Genomic DNA, 24,892 nt, shown 5'->3' on the forward strand with positions numbered 1-24,892 from the left:
AAAACAGAAAAACAACAGCACCAAAAACAAAAGAAATAGTATGGTTCATTTAGCATCTGTACTCCAAAGTTCTTTTTTTTTTCCCCTGGATTTGGAGATCCTCTTCTGTACCATTGCATTGGTGAGAAGAATATAGTCCATCACAGTAGATCAACACACAATATTGATGATACTGTGTACAATGTTCTTCTGGTTCTGCTCATCTCACTCATCATCAGCCCACTCAGGACCCTCCAGGTTTCTCTGAACTCCTCCTGCTCATCGTTTCTTACAGCACAATAGCATTCCATTACATTCATATACCACAACTTGTCCAGCCATTCTCCAATTGATGGGCATCCCCTCAACTTCCAATTCCTTGCCACCACATAAAGAAAGAGCAGCTATAAATATTTTTGTACATGTGGGTCCCTCTCCCCTTTCCATGATCTCTTTGGGAAAAAGACCCCAAAGTGGTATTGCTGGGTCAAAGGGTTTGCACAGCTTTATCACCCTTTGGGCATAATTCCAAATTGCTCTCCAGAATGGTTGGATCAGTTCACAGCTCCACCAACAATGCATTAGAGTTCCAATTTTTCCACAGCTTCTCCAACATTTATTATTTTCCTTTTTTGTAATTTTAACCAATCTGATCGGTGTCAGGTGGTACCTATGGGTTGTTTTAATTATGCCTTTCTCTTCTAAGGCCCTTTCCTCCTAGCAGCAGCAGGAATAGAAAACAACCTCTATTCCTAAAGGCTTCATCATGAGACTAAAACATTGCCATCCATCTGAGGGTTCCACTGTCACCCTTTCTGTGTCAGTGTAGATTCCCCCAGAAAGGATGTGGCAACTACATCATCTTGAATTGTTATTCATAATTCATTGTGGAAAATTTATTTCCAACATGTTTATTATATTATTGGATACACATTCATTTACTTTTGTCTTCTGTATGGTGAGGCCCAAGATAACTTTTCTTTATTATCTTGTGACCATAAAGTATAATATTTATCTATAAAATACAAAACATTCTATTATTACACTTGTAGTATCTCTTAAATATGTTTTCCTTTTTTGCCTTCCTGATGGCCTTATGTTTAGGCTTTTAAGTTGCTGTAACTCAAATAACATTCATTATATACCTTAGGAAGCAGACCCGTATTAAATGCATAAGATCACTACAATCTATCTTTGATTCCATTTTGTTCTATAACTTTGGTATTTTTATTTTTGTTGATAAAATAACTCAAACTGTGTGGCCTATAATATGGCTATATATGTGAAGAATCAACATTTTGAACTCATCTGGTATTTTGATGAAAGAGTAATTTGTGCCAAGCACATATAATGCTTCATCATTTATTCTGGCCCTTTAGAATGTGTATTTTTGTTCTTGTTGGGTTTTTTTGCAAACCAGTACCACAGATTTCCTTTTTAATCATACTATAACGTGACAATAGTATCCTAGAGCCAGACTCTAAACTTAGTCCCTAAGGATGAGTAAGAGGTATTTTTTGCCCCTGCAGAGTGCTCTTTGATCCCACAGCCCATGAAGTAGGGAAAACTTGACGAGGCGATCAGAAGGAAGCACAGAAATCACTTCTACAACATGCTTCCACTTAGGGGTCAATCATTAGCATGCTAGTATGAATAAAGCAACAGAAAGCACCAACATGCCAAATTGAGGATAAATGGGAGGCAGGCACAGAGGAACAAGCCTTCTGCCAGAAGGTAAGATCAGCCATCTTCAGCACAGAGATATAAGAGGATTTTCTAGGTAGTCTCTATGTATCATCCTTAATCATAGAATAAAGAGAAGTAGCAAAGTCCCTTCTAAATTCTTTTCTGATGTTACATAGGCCTTTTTCATTCCTGGAAACTATGACTCTCATAAGAGTATGGTCATCAGTGCCACTTCCCTTGGTGGCAAAGTAGAACATCTCAGCAAGGTAGGCCACTACACTTTAGAGAGACTTTACACTAGCAAGGAGTAGCTGTTCCAGGTGACCTGATGTTTCCCAATAAATGGCTTCTTTGATTTGAAATCCTGATCATCATGTGTTTATCAAACACCTTCCTTAAATGAGACATGTTGCATACTCCCAGAATGATGATGAACTTTTCTTCTTATCTGTCCTCCATTTCAGTGGTCAGCTTGGGAACAGGTCCTTATCATCCTCTTCCATTAGGTCTTCATTGAGTCCATTATCAGAGTCTTGATTAGCCTGCAGAAGAACCACCAGCATCCTCTGGTAGTATCCAGAAGTATCCCCAGTAACATCATCCTCCAGAATGGAGCCATCCTCTTCTTCCTAAGCTTGTCTGATGCTCACTAATTCTTCAGGGGTTCTGGATGCCAGAATTTCAGTCAACACTTTCATTTGTCCCAGCTCCCTTCAGAGAATGCTTCAGTACATAGGCATCGTAGTAAAGCCTGGCCGGCTTCGTCAGAGCCACAATGAGCTTCTCAAATTTCCGCATCAGTTCTGATTCAAGTCATCCAGAAGATCCCTGCCAAATAAAGTTTTAAATGTCACTGTGATTTCTTGGTGCTAGGCATTGCTTCAGGCTGTGAGGAGAGTTAAGATGCTTTCTTCATTAGTACCAAGTCCTTTCACTGCTTTTCAAGGGGTTTCAGCATCAGCCCAGTCATCAAACCCAGGGAAGGCAGTCACTGTGCCTCTGATTGCCATGTTGGTTTCTGAGGTGTAGGGAAAATGTGAACAGGACCCTTAGTGTCTGGTGGACAGGATGTAAATATTATTTACAAATCAGGGATTTATCTTAAGGGTGCATAGCCTATACACATCCTAATACCCTAGGCTCCTAGGGCAGGAGACTGAATAGTCCTCAAAATCATAGGATTTAGAGTTGGAAGGGACATGAGAGATCATGTAGTTAAATCTCCTTATTTTACAGTTGAGGAATTAAAGACTCAGAGATAAAGTGATTTGTCCTGGGATTTGAACCCAATAGTTCCTTTGACTGCAAACTCCATGAATCGTTTTTTGTTTTTGGTTTGTGTTTTTTTATACGATGCTGCTTCTTACAATAATAACATGGAGCATAAAAGAAAGTATTATTACATCCCGTACTCCTGCAAGAATAACTGTAACCCCTAGAATCACCTTCAAACTTATGGAATAATGATTTATTTCATTGCTCTTGTCTTAATCCATTTGCTGAATTTTAAGGGTTTTAATAGATCCTTTATCCCCACTGTCACCTTTTTTCCAGTCCCTTTGCCAAAACACTCATAACTATTTTAACCTAAAGGTTTCTAGATTCAGATAGATCACAGGAACCTTACAATGGCACTAAATTAGAAATTGTGGTACTGTTCTATAGATGTAACAAATCCCAGACTCCAGGTTGATGTGAACCTATCAATTCCATTATGGTACCTAGAGAAAAAGAATTTAAGGTTCAGATTTTTCTTAAATCTTTTCGTCAAAAAGCACAGATCAGAAACCAGGCGTGCCTTTCCTTTTATGGGACTTCTATTCATGGCTTTGCATAAGTCTCATAACCAACGTTCTGGGGGAGTAGGGAAGGGGTTCCTCTAGAACTCTTGACTCTCTGCTGTTACCAATGGATCTCATGGGCTAGCCATTAGTATTTTCTGTACAATGTTAGACAAAACTACAGAAGTAAACTTGACTCTTCCTGTTCATGTATGATCTTGTTTCATTCTTAGGAAAACTTGAAAAAGAAGTTCATGGCACCACTTGGTACCAGCAGAAGGAGCAACAAACTCCAAATGGATTTAATAAGGCGGCACTTATTGTAACTTGATTTTTTTGTTCCCTCTGAACAGTTGAGGAGAGGAGACTAGAATGGGTAATGAGACAGTTTGGGCAACTCGCCACCAGGGCTTTCACCCACCCTGTATCAGACACAAGAAAATATCCTGGTTAAATCTACCCTGTTCCATCTTTGAGCCTAGAGAAGATTCTTCAAGATTTATATGTAGCATCTTAATGATCCTGATTTATGTCTTAATCTGAATTTGAAGAACAATTCCCTCTACCTTGATTTAATTTTTTTTTCTAACTAGATCTAAAGCAGGTTTCAAGCTTCATGTTGTAATAGTAATACATTAATGAAAGTTTTTGCTTTTAAAAAAAGGGAACTGTCAGACCCTTGATAAGACTATGAATCATCCATCCCAATGACTTTGCTAATTTGTGTTTCTTATAAATTAGACACCTTATGTTAATGGCATCAAATACATTAGCCCTCATGTATTTTAGATAATATTAGTGCAAAAAATGTTTCATTAATTTGCAGCAGTATTTGTATCTTTAAAGATACATGGAAAGTCAGTTCCTGTTTTCTAGGAATGTTTCCACTCTTGCATTTTATTCTTACTGTAAGAGATCAGGTGAGTTATGAAATAGGGAAATGTGTACTTGTCAAAGATGTAGGCTTCTCTCACTGAGGATTCCAAAGTATATATTGATGGAATATCTATGTATGTATGTATGTATGTATCTATCTATCTATCTACCTACCTACCTATCAGAAGGATTCCTTATAGATGGTGGGGTTTTTTTGTTGTTGTGTTTTTTTTATGGGGCAATGGGGGTTAAGTGACTTGCCCAGGGTCATACAGCTAGTAAGTGTCAAGTGTCTGAGGCCGGATTTGAACTCAGGTACTCCTGAATCCAGGGCCAGTGCTTTATCCATTGCGCCACCTAGCCGCCCCCTAGATGGTGGGGTTTTATGGGTGCTCCTGTTTGTGGGTTACGTTATACTGATTGGACCAAATCCCAGAACATTATATATCTTCTTTAAAGTACTTACATAATTACTCAAAAAAAAAATGCAGCCCAAATATCTAAACAGGGTAAAAAAAAGGAAACATTAAGAACGCATCTTTCCAGCTTGAGAACATGCACTTGGCTCAATAGCCTAAGGAGCTAATCTACCTTGGACAGTCACTGCAAATTGACAGTGAAGTAACTCCAAAATGGAATATATAGAACAAACTTCAGTTTTGCACTCGGGAAATCACACAGTGATTGTAACAACTCCAAGCTTCTCCCTAAAATAAAAACCCATCTTTAATTTCCTTATTCTCCTAGTAATGATATATGACTACAAGTCATGTGATAACAGTTTTTGAAGTTAGAAGTTGCAGGTCACCTGAACTGCTGGAGCAAAACATATGTTAAGTACAAGTAAATGGCAAAACATGTGACTAATTAAAAACTGCCATGACAGGATATTTCATCAGAAAGATATATTTGGGCTGGTCATGTAGTAAGAGTGTAGGATAACCAATGATAGTCCATATGAGCCATTGGTAGCTGCACAGTTAAGAGTTCTAGAGGAATTCTTCATCTACTCCCCAAGCGTGTTGGTTAGAAGATTTATAGGAAGTCATCGATAGAAGTCCCACAGTAGGAACAAGTGTAGCTGGTTTCTGACCTATACCTTTTGATGAAAAGAATCATGAAAAATCTGAATCGAACATTCTTTTTCTTGTTAAACTTACCTTGTGAGTTGTTCATTCAAGTACTTAGAGTTCAGTACACAGTAAATAGAATACTATGGCTGGAAGAGAACTTAGAAATTGTTTTAGTGATGAAAGTTTAAATGACATAACAAGGTCACACAGATGATTAAGGAATGAATACACACACACACACACACACACACACACACACACACACACATAAAATTTGGTTAATTAAAATTTCCACTGCCTAGAAGTATGACTGTTAAGTTCCCTTAAGTTCTCTGTAGCTTCAGTTTCTTAACCTGTAAAATGAAGGGATTGGTCTAGATGATCTCCCAAATATACTGTGGTTGCACTTCTGACATTGGAGTTTCTCTCTCATACCACAGAAACATCTTCACCTAGAAGTTTGCTCTACCCCTGGATTTCTTACACTGGAAGTACCCTCTGTCCTTCATCTTCTTTCTTTCATTGACTAGGTCCTCCCAGAACCTTCATTTTAAGGAAGTCTTCATTCCTTTTCAGACTCTCTGGCCTTTCTCTACATGTCCCTACGGGGGGGGGGGGGGGGGGGGAGTGTGTGTGTGTGTGTGTGTGTGTGTGTTGGGGGGATGGGTGGGTGGGAGGAGACTAAGGGGGAGGTCTTCCCCATTAGAATATAAGCTCCTTGAGAACAGACTGTCTTTTCTTTCTGCTTGTATTTGTTATTTATTTGATTTGAATGAAGTTTCCCTTAAGCTCTTTACTATCTGCCCAGGAGGAGTACAAGTGCCCAAATGCTCCTGGGAATTTTGGGAACACTTTCTACCACTGAACCCTAAAGGAAAGGAAAGAGCATTTGGGAAGAGAGAGGTTAGTAGAATTGGTTAAGATGGCATGAGCCACACCTGGGTTCAAAAGAGGCTAAGCAGCTCCAAGGCCAAAGTCAAACCTCACAAAAGAAAGGCTTGGCAGGAAGTTGTGAATTATGTCTGAAGGCACAGAGTACAAAACTGGGGAGAGATTAGTAAAGAGCAAGGAAAATACATATTATAGTGCAGGAGAAAGAATTATAAAACTACTGACAGTTTGTCTCTTTCAAGGAATCCTCTTTAGACAGCATATTTTTTGGTGGTAGTATGATAACCATACCTCCTTCCTCTCAGCTTCAGCTGTACAGGGTAAGCTCAGACCTGAGTATCAGAATTAGTGCAAGTTTACCCCATCACCCTCCATACCTCCTGGCTAGTGTTTGTTGTTGTTGTTGTTTTCAACTGATATCTTTTGTTTTTACATGACTTTAATTGCTCATTCTCTTGTAAAAAATAGTGATCTTATGGTAACTTCAAATGGACCAGGGTTAGGGCCTATATAAGAAGCCCTGTGCATGGTTGCGTTGGGCCAACATAATAAAAATGACAGTAGTAACTAAATTAATTTGCAGATTTAGTGCGATCTCAAGCTACCTATATATATGTATATCTATATATGCGTGTATATATATACATGCATATATATACTTGTGTATACACTTATATAATATGTATATTTATGTATGTATTTTTAAAGTAGTGATGAAAGGAGGAGGAAGAAAATTCCACTTCCACATCTGAAATTATGCTATAAAAACATATCAGAGCTATGTGGTTGGAGTTAAAAAATAGAAAAACAGTACAGTAAAACAAATTAGATAAGGAAGTTAGAAATAATTATAATGCAAAGATCTCAAAATGGAATTGATGACCTAAATATTAAACATCATACCTTAAAAAAAGTAGATAACTAGATCTGGTCTTTTTCACAACCATGGCAAAGGGGAAAGTTCATAGTCAAACATGGAATTAAAAGCAAGCAGCAGGGGGCAGCTAGATGGCGCAGTGGATAGAGCACCGGCCCTGGAGTCAGGAGTACCTGAGTTCAAATCTGGCCTCAGACACTTAATACTTACTAGCTGTGTGACCCTGGGCAAGTCACTTAACCCCAATTGCCTCACTAAAAAAAAAAAAAAAAAGCAAGCAGCAAAAGTAAAATAGATAATTATGATGAAATGAAATTGAAAAGATTTTGCATAAATGAAATAAACATAATTAAGACAAAAAGGAAAGCTGTTATTTTGATAAATATTTGACCAATCTCTTAAGAAGTTATCTGTTTTTCTAGTCTTTCTTCTACTTCCTCTGTAAGCATTTCGGGGACTGTAATGTTAGAGTACAATTATGATGGTATATTTGATGGAGAAAACAGTTTGTCTCAATAGTTGTGGTAAAGTTTTATTATTTTTTGCGTCAGTTTTCTTGTATTTATGAGGCAGCTGGGTGATGGAGGGAGCTCTGGGCTGGCTTTGCAAAGTGTTCAAATCTGGCTTCAGACACTTACTAGCTCTGCGACCCTGGGCAAGTCACTTAACTTCTGTCTTCCTCAGTTTCCTCAACTGTAAAATGGAGATAATAATAGCAACCTACCTCATAGGGTTGTTCTGAGGTTCAAATGAGATAGCAAATATAAAGTACTTAGCATAGTGTCTGATACATTGTAGGTGCTTAATAGATGCTTATTCCTCTCTCCTCCTCCTCCTTCCCTCTTACATCCTTGAATACCTTTGAGATGACTTTAGATATCTTGCCAAGCTTCTTTAGGTTGGTTTTACTCTCCACTTCACTCCACGAGGAAATAGGAGGAAAAGGGGAGAAGGTGAAATTAGAAGGAGGGTGGATTGAGGGAGGGATTAGTCTTAAGCAAAATAAATTCTAATTTAAACTGTACAAAAGTATTTGTAGCATTTTTGAGGTGGCATCCCCTCTTTCTGAAGGGGTGTCTTAACTGGGGAGTGACTAAATAAGATATAAATGTGATGGAATACTGTCGTGCTGTTAAGAAACGATGAAGGGGACGATTTCAGAAAAGAAACCTGAGCAGATCTGTGAGAACTGATGCTTATCTAGATCCGATCCCTCCTTGAAAAGTCTAACCCAGGGCCTTAGGTGGCCAGGTCTTAAAAAGCCACATGAATGTGTGCTTAACTGTGACTGGTGGTGGGGGTGTTAAGGCTATACCAGCAAGATGTGAGATGGGGAATTGCCTTCTTTAAGGGGACAGGAGAGATGAAGGGGGGTCACTTAATCCTCAGGTCAACCCCATGGGTTAGGTAGTATTATGCCTATTTTTCAGGTGAAGAAAACGAGGCTCAGAAATATTAAGTGTACTTAATAGGTGAGATAGGTAAGTGAGGTCGGTGCTAAATTAATATTTATGATATTTAATACCAGGAGAATATTTTATACAATGATAACAATACCATAAAAAACAACTATGAAAGAGGTAGAAACTGATCAGCATTTTATAGATGAGAAAACTGAAGCAAACAGATGTTGTGACTTGCTCCAAGGTCACACAGCTAGTACCTGAGGCAAGATTTGAATTTGGGTCTTTCTGACTCTAGGTCCAGGGCTCTGTCCACTACTCCCCCTAGCTACCTCATAAGAAGAGTTGATTTGACAAAATTTTTGGTCAGAATAACTGAACACCAAAAAAAGAAGTACCATTATGAGTCTGTTTAACTCCATTTATTGTCAGATTTGGTCAAAGTGTTGGTTAGTTTTGTAGAGTGGCTTTTTTTTTCTCTTTTCATTTTTATTTTTTATGAGGGGAAAAGGGATGCTTTGCTGGTTAGAAGATGGGTGAATGGTTGTAGGAAAGTATTTGGAAATTAAGGTAATGTAGAGATCAATTAAAATTTTAAAGAGAGGCTTATATAATCTATTACCTATAAATTTTGTCCAGCCTCATCATGGACTCCAAGCAGCAGCTCAGTATTAGACCTGATTCACAGATTGTAGTAACTGTATCCCTAATCTAGTATTATAGTACTATTTGGACACAGGACTGTTGAGTCTTGAGGTAGAACTAGGCCATCATCACCAACGTGCTCACTGAGCGGAAAAACGAGGCACATCAGGTACCAAGCCTCTGCCCTACAGGTGACTTGGAGTTTGATTGCATTATAAGTTCTTGGTCTGCTAATGTTCCATGACAATCTAGAATAAGACCATAAGTCTCACCATGGGTGTATGCTACTTCCAGGGTTCTCCACCCATTCATTTAACAATGTTTATGGGTGGAGTGACAGTATGAGCCAGAGATGATGCATATTTCCTTTTGAAATAGTTGATCCATTCAGGGGTGAAGATAATCTATATCCACTCAGTCATCAAGTCTTGTCCAGGCCTTTCTTCACATTGCCCTTGGAATCTATGGTATGTTCTTTTTTATTTCTTCTGCTACAGTCATTGTTCTCTTAAATTCTTTTATCTCATACTGTCAGTTTTTCACACATTCAATCTATCCTCCCTACTATCACCAGATTATTTCTTTAATACCAGATTTTATGATTCCATTAATTTAGAGAACTCCCTTTACCAATGCCAGTCTTGACTGGCTTCATAATTTACAGGCTTAACAGAGTTGGGGAGAGGTTTGGTGACTTGCTCAGGGTTACACAGCTAGGATATGTCAGAAGCAGAACTTGAATCCCCATCTTCCTAGGCTGCTTCTCTCCACCAAGTGTTGAATTAGATCACAAATCTGCTCTGGGACCTTTGCTTCCTCCCCGCTGTTTAAAACATCAGGTTTTATACATCCTTAACCTGACATTTAAAGCCATACCTAATCTATCCCCAGCCTACTTTTTTTATCCTCTTGCTTACTACTTTATTAAGCAAAGCCTTTACTGTAACTATGCTGTCCTGTGGACATACTATTCCATACTTTCCCTCATCTTTGCCTTGCTTTTCTCCTCTCTCCCTATCTAGATTAGGGCTTCTTAAACTTTTTCCACTTGAGACCCCTTTTGGCCCGAGAAATTTTTACATGATCCGCGTCATGTATATAGGTGTATTACTGCTGCCAAATTTTTTGCAACCCCCACATTCACTTACATGACCCCATATTGGATCTTGACCCACAATTTAAGAAGCTAGGATCTATATCCCATTCCTCCTTGAAAGTCTAACCCAGGGCCTTAGGTGGCCATATCTTAAAAGCTACTTGAAGGTGTTTTAACAAAGATGAGGCTGTAAACTTGTAATCTTTTCTGATAGGAGTGTTAAGGCTACACTGGCATTAAGTGATAGGGAGAATTGACTTCTTTAAGGGAAGGAGGGTCACTTAATCCTCATATCAACCCCATAGGGTAGAATAGGTAGTATTATACCCATTTTTCCAGTGAAGAAAATGAGGCTCAACAGTATTAAGTATAGGGCACCTATGTGGGGCACACTGGTCCTGGAATCAGGAAGACCTGAGTTCAAATCCAGACTCAGATACTTAATAGCTGTGTGACCCTGTGCAAACCTGTTTACCTCAGTTTCTTCATCTGTAAAATGAGCTGGAGGAGGAAATGGCAAACTACCCCAGTATCTTTGTCAAGAAAACCCCAAATGAGGTCAGGACATGACTGAAACAACTGAAGCACAGCAGCAGAATATTAAATGTACTTTTTTAAGGTCACAGCTAATAAATAGCATATACAGGATTCAGAAAAAAATCACCATACTCCAGATCCAGTGTGCTTATTCACACTGAAATTTAGTCTATCAACCATCTTGTTTTTTGTTTTTGTTTTTTTAATATCTTAATTTTTCCTTCCACGTGACCTCTCTTGGACCAAGCTAGAGGAACAAGTTTCTTTCAAATGTTGCTTTCAGTGTCAAACATCCTCATCAAGAATTAGACAAAGTAGTTCTTTACTATCTGTTAGTTTGGGGTTCTTAATATTTTTTGTGTCATAGATCACTTTGGCAGTCTGATGAAATCTACAGACTCCTCAGGATAATGTTTATGAATGCATAAAATAAATAAGAATACAAAGAAATTCTATTGAAATTCAGTTATTAAATTGTTTTAATCACACAAGTTCAGACTTCAGGTTAAAAACCTTTCTCTTAGAAAAAATCCACAAAGACCTTCATTATTTCATGGCCCTGTTTTTCATTTTATACCCATCAAGCACTTTAAATTTAATTAAACTAGGTAAACCTGATGTTTACCATGTATGTCTTTTGCATATACCCCTTCCTACCTTACCCTCTAACCCAGGGTGTCCCCTCCCTTCAAAATGTGCCTCCACAGACACTTGACACTTACTAGCTGTGTGACCCTGGGCAAGTCACTTAACCCCATTGCCCCGTTAAAAAAAAATTTTTTTTTAATTTTAAAAATCAAAATGTGCCTCCAAAGGTCCCCTGATTGTTCAAGCCTTATTTCATTAAGATCCTGATAACACCATCATATTCTTATATACCTTATGTGTAATTTGTATGTTCTTTGTGTGAGTGTGACAACCAGTTTACTAAGATCAGGATCATGGCTCTTTTCTTTTAGTATCCAACTCAGCAGGTGAACAATTGCCTACTATTTGGCACATGATAATGAATGATCGACGCTGTAGTTTCTAGGGAGAATTTTTAAATAGATTTCAGTCTCTAAGAAAAGGTTTTTAGGATCATAAATCTAGAGGTGCAAGGTCCTCCAGAGGCTATGTAACCCAAACCTTTTATTTTATACATGAGGAAAGAAACCTGGGGAGATTAAGTGACCTCTCCAGGGTCACACCTGTGAAGATTCACAGGTAGTATCTGAGCCGTCATCCTTGGAGCACAGAGCTACTCAGCACTCTTTTCTTTAAGGCAAAGGGTCTGAACCTGGGGTCTATAGACAAGAGAAGTTTGTATTTTATCCTAGAAGTCATTAGGATTCATTGGAACTACTTGTGCAAGGGAGTGATGTAGTCATGTCTATGCTTTAGGAATGTCGTTCTGGTAGCTTTGTGAAAGTTGGATTGGAGAGAGAAGAGACTTTCGGTGGGGAGACCACTTAGTCAATCATTGAATAATATTCACTTACTTTGTGCCAGGCAAGGTGCTTAAGCTCTGGGATAAAAGCAAAGGCACAGTCCCTGCCCTCAATAAGCTCACAAATGTTGCAGTAGTCAGGTCAAGAGATGAGGAGGGCCAGACCTTGTGAGGTGAGAGAAGGGGAGGATCATTGGCAAATGGCTAAATAAATTGTGCTAGATGAATGTAATGGAATATTACTGTGCTGTGAGAAGTGAGGAGCATGATGAATATAGAGAAATATGGAAAGACTGAACTGATGAAAGGTAAGGTAAGCAGAGCCAGAAACACAATATACACAGTGACTCCAATAACATCATTGGAAAGAACAACCACACAGCCATTGAAAACGAAATGTGGTGAAATTATTAGGAAAATGCTTGGCTCCAAAGAAGATATTTGAGAAGACACCTTCCCTTGTCACTGGATAATCCCCTCCTGTAGAACATGGTCTGACATCAGTCTTTTTGGCATGTTGATTGTTTTTACTTGGGGTTTTTTCTCCCAATCCTCTAGGAATGACTGGAAATGGGGAAGAGAAGCAAGAGAGAGAAATAAAGGGTGAAATATAGGTAATATTTTTTTAAAGATATCAATAAAAATATTTTTTTAAAAAAAGCGAGGATGGATTTGTGAGATATAGCTCCACATAGGATCATTGATATCTTTTTTGTTTTGTTTTGGTGAGGCAATTGGGGTTAAGTGACTTGCCTAGGGTCACACAGCTAGTAAGTGTTAAGTGTCTGAGGCCGGATTTGAACTCAGGTCCTCCTGACTTCAGGGCTGGTGCTCTATTCACTGCGCCACCTAGCTGCCCAGATCATTGATATCTTAATCATTTTTTGTTACAGCTGATTTTTTTGTGTGGGGGTGAGGCAGTTGGGGTTAAGTGACTTGCCCAGGGTCACACAGCTAGTAAGTGTTAAGTGTCTGAGGTTGGATTTGAACTCAGGTCCTCCTGACTCCAGGGCCAGTGCTCTAGGTGGCCACTGAGCCACCTAGCTGCCCCACAGCTGATTTTTTAAAGTTCTTGTTAGCCCCAGCTCTTACCAACTCCTTCCCTACCCAGAGTATCTGGAAGTGAAAAATCCTTCAAAAATTGGAATAAACTTGTAGGAAGGATCTGTTAACAGGAAAACATGAGACATAACTATAAAGTAATGGAACTGATTTTGTGTGTGTGACTTGTGCAATCAGCTGTGGGTACTTTATAGTTACACTTTGTATCATAGATGTAGTTATTTTACTTGATAACTTTCTAACTAGTTTTACTGGTTTGACCACTGTGATGAAACTCTCTTGAATATTGAGTTTCTAAGCTATAAAACAAATTATTACAAAGTTATATAATAAACAGACTAAGGTTTAAGTGACTTTTCTGATTTAAATAAGGTAGCTAAAACTTTTTCATTTGCTTACTAGTTGTGTGACCTTGTTCAAGTTTCTTAACCTCCCTGGGTATCAGTTTCTTCATCTATAAAATGAGGAGGCTTACACTAGTTGGCCTCTGAGATCCCTCTCAATTCTAAACGTATAATCCTATGATTTTAAATTGATACATTTTTCCAATCAAATTTGAAAATTAACATTTGGAGTCATTACCCAAGAAAACGTGAAGTATTTGTATAGAATTTGACAAATGATGATTATAGTTTGCATTTATATAAAACACTTGCTGTTGCAAAGAACTTTACATACTTTCTTATTTGAGCCTGACATTTATCCTCTGTTAATTTTGTGACATAAGAAAATTATTTAGATGACTTAAATCATTGTCACACAAATAGTAAGTGACAGAGCTGGGTTGATTTTAATCTACCTCAGGGTTTCTTAAACTTTTTCCACTTGCAACCCCTTTTCACTAGAGCAATTTTTAGGTGACCCCAGCTATCTAGATATACATAACTTTTAGTGTTGCCAAATATTTCACAACCCACAGTTTAAGTGAGGATCTAACTCATGTGCTACAAATCCAGTGATCTTTTTGTTACATCATGATGCCTCCTCAGATATCCTAAGGAGCTTCAATAGCTCACTGTTCTGAATTTCGAAGTAAACATTGCAGAAGTGTGGCTGAACTATTTTACAGAATCACAGAATATGTGAGAATTGGAAGGTGGGCAACTAGGTGGTACAGTGGATAAAGCACTGGCCCTGGATTCAGGAGGACCTGAGTTCAAATCCAGCCTCAACCACTACTTGACACTTACTGTGTGACCCTGGGCAAGTCACTTAACCCCAATTGCCTCACCAAAAAAAATTTTTTTTTGAAAAAAAAGAGTTGGAAGGGATCTCCAAAGTCATCTAGCCCAACCTTTACACAAAAGGAATCCCATCTATAACATAGCAACAAGTGTTCATCCTGTGCTTGAATACCTTCAAGGAACCCATCATCTCTCAAGGCAGATCGTGCCACTTTTGGACAACTCTAATTATTTTTTTCCTAACATCAAGCCTCTTTTCAACAGCCCTCTGTTGTTCCTGATTTAGCCTACTGGGGCCAAAAAGAATAGATTTCTTCCACAAGACAGTCCTTAAAATATTTAAAGATAGCTATCTTCCTGTTCTTTTCCCCAGGCTAAACATTTCCAAGTCCTCCAACAGATGCTCATCTTTCATTGACTTATTTTTCTTCCCAAGAAGTTACCGGAACTGGTGCTTCAGACTTCCCTTGCCCTCTGCAGATAGCAGAAATGTAACTCCTTCGTTTCTATATTAGGTGTTTATTCTAACTTTTTATTTTATTTGTCTTTAAAAGTGCTCCTCCCAAATCCACGATTGATCATGACTAAGATTCGACCTTCACAACACATCATCTGTCATTGCCACCATACTGGTGCAAGCTTATGGGCTATTATAATAGCCAGCTGATTGTTTCCTTGCTTCAGGTCTCTCCCCACTGCAGTCTGTCCTCCACTCATCCATCAGTGTGATCTCCCCAAAGTGTAATTTTGACTATGTCACCTTCCTCTTCCACTCAGTAAACTCCCAGTAGCCCTCTGTTACCTGGAGGAACAAATAAAAAATTCTGTTTTACTATAAATGTCTTATTTAAGCCTATTTGTTTACTTGAAGTCTCCCCCACAAGAATAGGAGCTGCTCAAAGATAAGGGACTGTTGTTAATTTCTTTGTATCCCCAGTGCTTTGCATAGTTCCTGGCATATAGTAGGTGCTTAATAAATTCTTCTTGTTGACCAAGGTGTATAATGCACATGCGTGCACGCACACACACACGTACATTTACTTATTTATTAATTCTGTGATGAGGAAGGGGAAATGGTGAAAGCCAAGTGCTGAAAAACACAGTATTTTTAACAAAAGATGGAAAGAGATCCAAATCTCTGCCTTAACATTAGGAATTTTTCTAAGCAGGAACCCTGAGCTGTTATTATTTTTATTAGTAATTTGTTGTCTTATATAAACTCCTTAACCTATGGAAGAATATTATTATCACTGACAAGGGTGTCATTTTGCCTCTAGCCTAGAAAGGACTTCATTGCTATGATCCTCAGACAAATTACAGCCTCTGGGGAGGAGGTAGATTAGAAGTGATGAACAAAGGGAAAGTAACTCACTCCTCTTAGCCAGCCAAGTAGAAGGAGAAAAGCTAGAGAGATTCGGTTCCTTCCCCTTTTCTTGTTGTGCAGTTAAGCAAAAGAGGTTCCAGCTACCTTTTTTGCACAGTGACACCTGCTGGGTTCCATAGGATCACTGTTTTCCTAAACAGGCCGTGGCAGCCATGTTCTCCTGCCTAGGATCATAGATTTAGAGTAAGAAAGGGTTGTAGAGAGCACAACCTTACAGCTCCAAGTAGAGTTGCAAATGCTGATACCAGCATATGTATTAGAATTGCTGGCAATGGTAGTTAAGTGAGAATGATGGGATATATTTTATAAGTGTTAATTTAACACACAGAATTCATTCTTCTATAAATATTGCTGTCAAATTCCATCTCTTTAGTTATTAAATAAGAAGCGGATGGCAGAATTTATTTTCAGAGTCTTTGTACTACTAAGCCATCATTTTGATATGTGTCCACAGCTAGGAAAGAAATCAGAAAGGGATATTAACATATGTTTTACCACTGTCATTATTTTATTAAAACATTTTTTCCCTTTCTCAAGAGAAAAACACTTTCTAAGAATCCAAGTATTAAAATGGGAGAGGAACATTTTACGTTCTTTTATTTTTCAAAATATTTGGTTGTGATTATTTCTGTAATTTTTCTTTTTAATTAAAATAAATTTTAGGATATGGAGGCCTAGGTCTTTGTGATTGGTCATCTAGGTTTCTCAAGCATAGTATTTTTTTAGGAAAGCATAATTTCATCTGTGGGTGCCCCCTCCATTAATAAAGATTTCAAACTTGTAGTGCATTAATACATTTTTATGAGCTTCTGTGGCCCTCAAAATCATTATGTGATAATTAAACCCTTTTTTTCTTTCTAGCTGTGCTAGTTCTTTAGTAAGAGTCAGGCAAATCTATCACCAGATTCTTACTTTTGAAGCCTTTCCCACATAGAAGGATCTTCTAGAACTTGTCTTGTAGATAACCTCCAGGAATCCAGGGGCATTTCCAGGTTATATTTTTATCAAGTTTGAAAAATAGCAGTTTTTATTTTTCAAATACTAGGTTACATAACATCTACCAGGAATGGAAAGTTCAATCTCTAGAATCTCTAGCCCCCCCCCACACACACACACAAATGTAAGTAATACAATTCCCCCCACCACCAAATCTTTACTGATAGTTAAACCCAAGTGTAACTTAAGTGGTTTGAATTAGTGTTTACAGACTCATCCTTTACTTGACTAGGATATGTGTGTGTGTGTGTGTGTGTGTGTGTGTATATATGTATATATATATATGTGTATATATATGTATATATGTGTATATATATATATATATAATGTGTGCGTGTTTGTATGTATATATGTGTATATATATATATATATATGTATATATGATTGGTACCAACTTCTTTTCAGTGAAAATGTTGGCATTTGATATGATTCTTTTAGTTTCAATTATAGTTGATCTAGCACAGACATAATAACCTGTTACACATGCAAAGCAATTTGAACGTACTTGGAACTTCCAGAGAAAGGGAGAAATGATAGGTAATGAATATGTGACTATTATTAAAAGAAGGTAGTGATTCAAAACTGTTACCAAAGCTCTTAATACATTGTTTATAAGCTTTAGTAATTGCAGTATTCTATGTGGCTATGATGTAATATATAAAAATATATTTGTTTTTTAAAGTATATTGTTTTATTTGTGGAAATTGTGACAGTGAAGAGAGCACTAGATTTGGAATCAGAAAATTTGAGTGCATATTCAATTCTGGCACTTGCTGGGTTTGAGTGGGAGGGGTTTTTTGAGGGAGGAGGAGGTGTTTCTGAGCAGCTCTGAGTTTGGGTTTTATTTATTGAGCAACTCTCCCACAGTTTCTTAATCAGTAAAGATGGGATAATATTTGCACTATTTACCTCACAGGAGTCTTATGATTATCAAGTAGATAATGTATGCAAAGTGCTTTCTAAATTTTAAAGCGTTACATAAATAGGCAATTATTAATAATGTGTGCCATGATTTATTAGAAGTGTTACTTATAATTTCATAGCTGTTGGTTAGCTGTAGTAAGATATGAAATTCTGCTGTGATATGTTACAGTAGCTGTTACAAAAGATATTCAGCATTATTCTAGACTGACATTTTCAAGGTTTGGCCTACTTAATTGATGTTAATAATGAAAGACCTGGTGTACATTAATCTCTTTGGGGTATAGCTCATCCCCTTTCTTTGTGGTATATTTTTTGTACAAATGGAAAGGGAGAAGGGGAGTATACATAAAACTACCATAATATTAAAGATGACCTCCTTTAAAGTAAAGATAATTAACAATTAGGTATTTCATAGTATCATTTCTTTCAATAAATAAATGTAAATCCTAGGTATACTTAGCAAAATAAAAGCATGACTTTAGTTGCTAGAATGCCAATACTAAAAATGAGAACATTTCTATTGTAAAATTCTGGAAACTTTTGTATGCTTCTACTAATTTTCTCATTCTGCTATTTACTTAGAGTAAAGGGCATTGTAATACAGCTTACCAGAATTTGATATTGTAAGTAATGGTTATTTTTCTTAGGACTATTGTTAGGCTCCTTTGAATATTCGATCTCAGTAATGTGAGTGTTCCCTCCACTGTTGCATATCACATCCTATCTGATTCTTCTGTATGTGCTCCCATAAGTTCAACATTGTGGTGTCCAGCCACACTTTCCTTCAGTTCTCCTGAAATCATGAGGATACCAGTGGAACAGTTGGACTGTCCATCATCTTTTATCCATTTTTCTTGCTCTATGGTTAGCCTAATGTTAATTCAGCAAGCAATTTACCAAGCATGTACTCTGTGAAAGATGTTGGAGATATAAAGATAAAAGCAAAAGACTTCTGCCTTCAACAAACTTACATTTCTAGCTTCAGTGACTCTGTGATTGTAAACTGAGATGGTAACTTTTTATAGGCATCTATTAGTATTCTACTAAGTAGTACCCTGATAATTATGTTTCACATTAATTCATCGCTTGTGTTATCTAATCCGATACAGTAGCATAGAAATATATTCTGCTAGTGAAAGATAACTAAATTTGGAATCACAATCTCAGAAAAATTTTTTAAATATTCATATTTAAAGCAAAAAATTATTATGTTTAAATTGGGTAGACATGTAGACTCAGAATTTAAAATTGATGGTATCTTACTTTCAAATAAATTGCAAAAGTAAGCTTACTTTTTGAAAGTTGATTTTAAAGTGGGTATAGTCAATCTGTACCTGGGTTCTGGAATGCAAGTATGCTTCATTATATTACTGAATTTTTCATCCATTAGAATCATAAGAATTTCAGAGCTAAATGAAACCTGAAAAGCTAGCTAATTCAGAATCATCACCTTACATATAAGATGGAAGCTGAAAGACACTAGCTTGCCAAAGAATATACAGCAAACTAGAAGCAGAGTTGGAGCTATAACCATCTCTCCTGACTCCACAGTGCAGTTTTATTTTCTAGTACATCACACTAGTGTAATTTTCTATTTATCACAATTTGCCCTCCAGACAATAAGGAAAACACCTATTCTCCCCTTAGCTCTAAAGTCTTAAATCCAACAGTACTTTCTATGTGATCCACACAGTCCTGATTTTATTTATGGACATATTGAAATTACACAACCTTAGTAGAAGGACAATATAACTATACATTTTCTTCTCAGTCCTAGAGAGAAAGAACCGCCCCCCCCCCCAATAAAAACCACATGCAGAGGGGGCGGCTAGGTAGCGCAGTGGATAAAGCACCAGCCCTGGATTCAGGAGTACCTGAGTTCAAATCCGGCCTCAGACACTTGACACTTGACACTTACCAGCTGTGTGACCCTGGGCAAGTCACTTAACCCCCATTGCCCCGCAAAAAAAAAACAGAACAAAACAAAAAACCACATGCAGAGAATTTTAAAGTTGGAGTGAATTTTAGAGCTCATAACTCCAGTAATGCTGCTGAAACACAATGACAAGTGAAGTAAACTCCAAAATCTACAATATTCATTTAATAAATAAATCTTAAAAAAATAAATAAATCTTTGATTCCATAAGCATTTATTAAATGACTGCCTTGTGGAAAATGCTGTGCTAGATAGTAGGTATTTTTGTTGTTCATTTTAGTCATGTCTAACTCTTTATGACCCCACTTAGGTGTTGTTTTTTTTTTTTGGCAGAGATAGTGGAGTGGATCCTTCTTCAGCTCATTTTATAGTTGAGGAACTGAGGCAAACAGAGTTAACTGACTTGCCCTGGGTCACAGAGCTAGTAAGTGTCTGAGGCCAGATTTAAACCCAGGAAGATAAGTTTTCCTGACACCAGGCGGTACTTTATCTATTGTACCACCTAACATCTCCTGGTATTAGGGATACAAAGATAAAAAATAACAGTCCTGTCCTTTAAGAGCTTACAGTCTTTTTTTTTTTTCAATATGTCTTATTGAACAGTAAACATAATTCAATGTAGAATGTGTTCCGGGCAAAGGAGAAGATAGTTTCAGCTGGAATGGACATAGTGTGGTTAGGGGTGGTCCTAGGAGAAGGAGGAGGGTCATCCATAGACCAAGAGGTTTGAAATACATAGTGTTCCTGCCACTGTTCCTCCTTAGTATACATGAGCAGATGACTATTGCTGCATTAGCAAATCACTATGCTTAGTTAGGAGCAGACGGAATACCAAGCTTACTGTTGTGATCAAAACATGAAACAAAGTTAATCTGACATTAATTTTATATATGTGTGTGTGTCATAATTTATGGGTGCATATACATTTATGTATGTGTATGTACACGTGTGTATACACATATAGGTGGCTCAGTGGATAGAGTGCTGGGCCTGGAATCAAGAAGACCTGAGTTCAAATCCAGCCTCAGACACTTAGTAAATGTTCTACCCTGGGCAAGTCATTTAACCCTGTTTGTGTCATCTGTAAAAGGAGGGGAGAAGGAAAGGGCAAACCACTGCAGTATCTTTGTCAAGAAAATCCAAATGGGGTCACAAAGATGAAGACAATTAAAAAATCAACCAATTCACCTAACAGACCTTTCTATCTCTAGTTTCTTCCCATTTGAAATCATTTCTGCAGGCTACTGACAATTTTTCTTAGAAAACACATCGCATCAAACACTCTTTATACATTATGGATTCCAGTAGAATGAAGATCCTTGAGGGTAGCACTGGGTCATTTTTGTCTTTGCTTCCCCAGCACCTAGAAAACTGCCTTGCACCCCTGTTCATATTCAGCAGTCTTCCCATTTTCCCTTCTTTCTAGGCCTGTTTGCATGTCTTTTCACTCAGGTTGAGATTTCTTTGAGCAATTGCTATTCCTTTTCCCTTTTAAGAGGAGCAAAGCTATTTTACCCAATGGATATAAAATGCTAAAATGCACATGATATGCAGATGTGTAAGGACATTTCATTTCTATATTATATCTTTGAGTTTCAGCTTTTGTGTGAGTGGAATTAGAACTTATCCTCTTTATTGTGGAAATGGGTTAGAAAGTTGGTTTGGTATTGCTTTTGGGGAGCAGGAGGAAGACACTACTAAGAAAAAAGGGAAAGCTAAATATTAGCTTCTCTGACTTAACAGATCTCTAATAACACTAATGCTATTTACCTTCCATCTGTGCCAGTACAAAAAGAAATTAAATATAGGTATTTCTTGTCCTTTGTGGGAGTGTGTCTTGTACCATAATGAGAATTATGGCCCCTGCTCTCAAGGTACTTAGGGGAAATTAAGAACAATACAATAACATCTGTACAAACTTGATAAAGTTACTTAACTTTTCTAAACCTTCATTTCTTGTTCTGTAAAATGAGAGCTGGAAAACAACCTCTGAGGCCCTTTCCAACTCTAAATCTAGAGTCCTTTGGTCATGTGAAGTCCCAAACAGTCTTACAGTAAATCAGAGAAGGAAGAGGTGACAAAGAATAGAAGGCTTCTTGAGATGCCTTGAACAGTGCATAAGATTTAAATAAATAGATATGTTAGAAGAGCATTATAGTCAGAAAGAGACTATCATGAGGCAAGACATACCAGTAAAAACCTAAGTCGTCCATTTGGTGGGAAGTGAATGTACAACCTTTATTTGAGGGTTCATGGTGGAAGATGAAGTTGGAAAGAGGTTTGTATGCCACTTTTAAGATATTTTGTACTGTATGTTGCAGGCTGTAGGGGAACTGTTGAATGTTTTTGGGAAAAAAAAGTGGTATTTTACTTAAAGTAATGTTTTTAAGAAGGTTAATCTGGAAGTGATCAGAAATAGTTTAGAAACAAGGATCAACTGGAGATAGACCAGTTAGGAGAATTTTATAAAATAAGGTGATAAGGGCTGAGAGGGAAGTGGCTATAGGATTGGAAAGGAAGGGATACATGCAAGAGAAATAAAGAAAGACTCTTTAGAACTTGGTCATTGGCTGGGTATGGGGTTCAAGGAAGACACACAAGTCAGAGGATCCAAGCTTTCTGTACAAAGAATGATTCTTACTGTTAAAAAGATTTCAGGAGTGAAAGCTTTTTTTTTTTAAAGCAATTTAATTCTCCAGCTAAGGAGTTTATAGTCTTAAGCCATGTACATAAGTGTATATATAACATCAAATTTGTGAAAGTATATGAGAGATTAGAGAAAAGTTGGGGGTTTGGACTGGAGGTTAGCTAGGGCTTCAAGGAATAGGTGGCATTTGAACTGGCACTTGAAGAATGGATAGAATTTTGCCCAGCAATGATTGTGAAAGGAGGGCATTCCAGGCATAATGTAAACAAAAGGAAGAAAGCTAGGGACATGGGTAGGGAAGAGTAATTAATTGGTATAGGCTGGTTTGGTGGAGTTTAGGAAAGGTAGGAAAGAAAATCTCATGAGGTAATACTGAAAAGGTACTCTGTACTATACTCTTTTATAGTACTCTGAATGCCAGGCTAAAGAGTTTTTACTTTGGTAGCAAGTTGGTAGCCATTGAAGATTTTTGAGCAGAGGAATAATACAAAAGCATAGAGAAGTTAATATGGCAGCAGTGTCTAAGAGATTTGAAGAGACCTGTTAAGTCAAAGAGACCTTTTAAGAGACTCTTGCATTTCTTTAGTGAACGTTGGAATTAAAAATAAGGTTGTTGCTATGAAAGTAGAGAAGAGGAGATAAGTGCAAAAAAATGTTACAAAGACAAAATGGACCAGACTTGTAACACGATATAAAGGTTGAGGGAAAGAATGGAATTTCAAGTATGGTAGAGTAGGAGGGTAGTAGTACTGTGAATGAAGATAGAGAAGGGAAGAGGTAGAACAGGTTTGGAGGGGGTGGGTAGGTAAAATAATAAATTGCTTTTGAACCAGTTGTGAAATACTAATGAGAAATCCAAGGGGAGATATTCTGTAAGCACTTTAAAATCTGAATCTGTAACTTATGAGGGAGGTGAGGACTAGAAATAAAAATTTGAGATATCTATATCAGTGGAGTCAAATTGAAATTAGACATGAGGATCACTAAATCATACATAAGAATCACTGCAACCATATATTGACTTAGAATACCATAAATTAACATTACCTATGTTTTATTTTATTTTGTTAAGTATTTCCCAGTTACATTTTTTTTTTTTTTTTTTTTTTTTAGCGAGGCAGTTGGGGTTAAGTGACTTGCCCAGGGTCACACAGCTAGTAAGTGTTAAGTGTCTGAGGTCGGATTTGAACTCAGGTAGTCCTGAATCCAGGGCCGGTGCTCTATCCACTGCGCCACCTAGCTGCCCCTTCCCAGTTACATTTTAATCTGGTTCATGTTGTTGCTTCCATTCTACATAAAAAGTAGCCATAGCAGTGAATGGAATTGTCGAGGGAGAGTATAAAGAGAAGAGAAAATGACCCAGGGATTCTTAGGAAACATCTGCATCAAGGACTCACAAAGAAAATGAGCCAGTGAAGAATGGGGGGTGGGGCGGGGGTGGTTATCTCTGAAGGTGAAGAGAGAGAATACCCAGTAAGGAGGAATTGTGGTGTCAGAAAGCTTCAGAGGACAAAGCTTTAGAGTTTAGTAATTGAGAAGGAATTGATGATCACTCAGTAGACTAAGTGGGAAATAAGGCCAAAACTGGGTAGTGAAGTAAAGGAATCAGATATAAACATTTTTTTCAAACAGTTTAGTAAACAGGTTGGGGAAAGAAGGGACAGCAGTCAGCTGGATGAGCTAGTAGATTTAAGGAAAGACTGGATTTGGAAAATAGAAGAGGGCCTCTACCCTAGGCTTGAGAGAAAGACTAAACCCACTGGAAAATGCCAAAATTTCTGTGTACCAATGAAATTTCAGGTGCAGAAAAAATTGAGAGGTAGTGTAATACATTGGATGAAGAGTAGGCCTGGAAATAAGTCTCATAGATTTTCACTCTTCTACGAGAGTCACTAAGATTCTTAAGTTGCAGAGAAGGTGCTGACCTTCACTGGTAGAAGTTTGCTCCTTTGGGAGCTTGCTATGTCAGTGAAATTACAAGTCTAGGTCTTATCCCTAATTTATATACACATATGTATGTGCATACATGCATACATGTGCACATATCCGCACACAAGTATGTATACATGTGTCTACACAGACGTACTTTTATGCATGTGACTAAGACATAGAAACTCCCATTGAGGAAACTCCACCTACCTACAGAGATAGGCAGCTTTTAGTCTTAGAGAATTGCCTGAGACACAGTGGTTAAGTGATTGCCCAAGGTCACATAGCCAGTATGTTTTTAGGACTTGATCCCAGGACTTCACAACTGAGGCTAGCTAGTCAGTGTTTCAAGTTGCCTCTCCATATGTAAAATAGAAGATAAATTGAGAATATTAACAGCTGGAGGAATTAGGGAAGTTTTTGTTCAGAAGTGACATCTAAATTCAGTCTTAGAAGGAAAAAAAAAACCTTCTGAGAGATAGAAATGGAGGAACTTCTTCCTAGTGGAGTTGGTAGACAGGAATGTTAGGGTTGAAAGACTGGTTAACCATCCAGTT

The 24,892-nt window shown here is 37.6% G+C and overlaps 1 protein-coding gene and 1 pseudogene across 4 annotated transcripts in view; one reads left to right on the forward strand and one right to left on the reverse strand.

Moving 5' to 3' along the window:
- RELCH (RAB11 binding and LisH domain, coiled-coil and HEAT repeat containing) overlaps positions 1-24,892 on the forward strand; it is a 142,680-nt gene that overhangs the window by 13,586 nt on the left and 104,202 nt on the right. The window lies entirely within an intron of this gene.
- Positions 1,767-2,675, reverse strand: LOC122748653 (annotated as a pseudogene).

The sequence above is a fragment of the Dromiciops gliroides genome, chromosome 1 (genome assembly GCF_019393635.1).
Source record: "Dromiciops gliroides isolate mDroGli1 chromosome 1, mDroGli1.pri, whole genome shotgun sequence".
Taxonomy (NCBI): domain Eukaryota; kingdom Metazoa; phylum Chordata; class Mammalia; order Microbiotheria; family Microbiotheriidae; genus Dromiciops; species Dromiciops gliroides.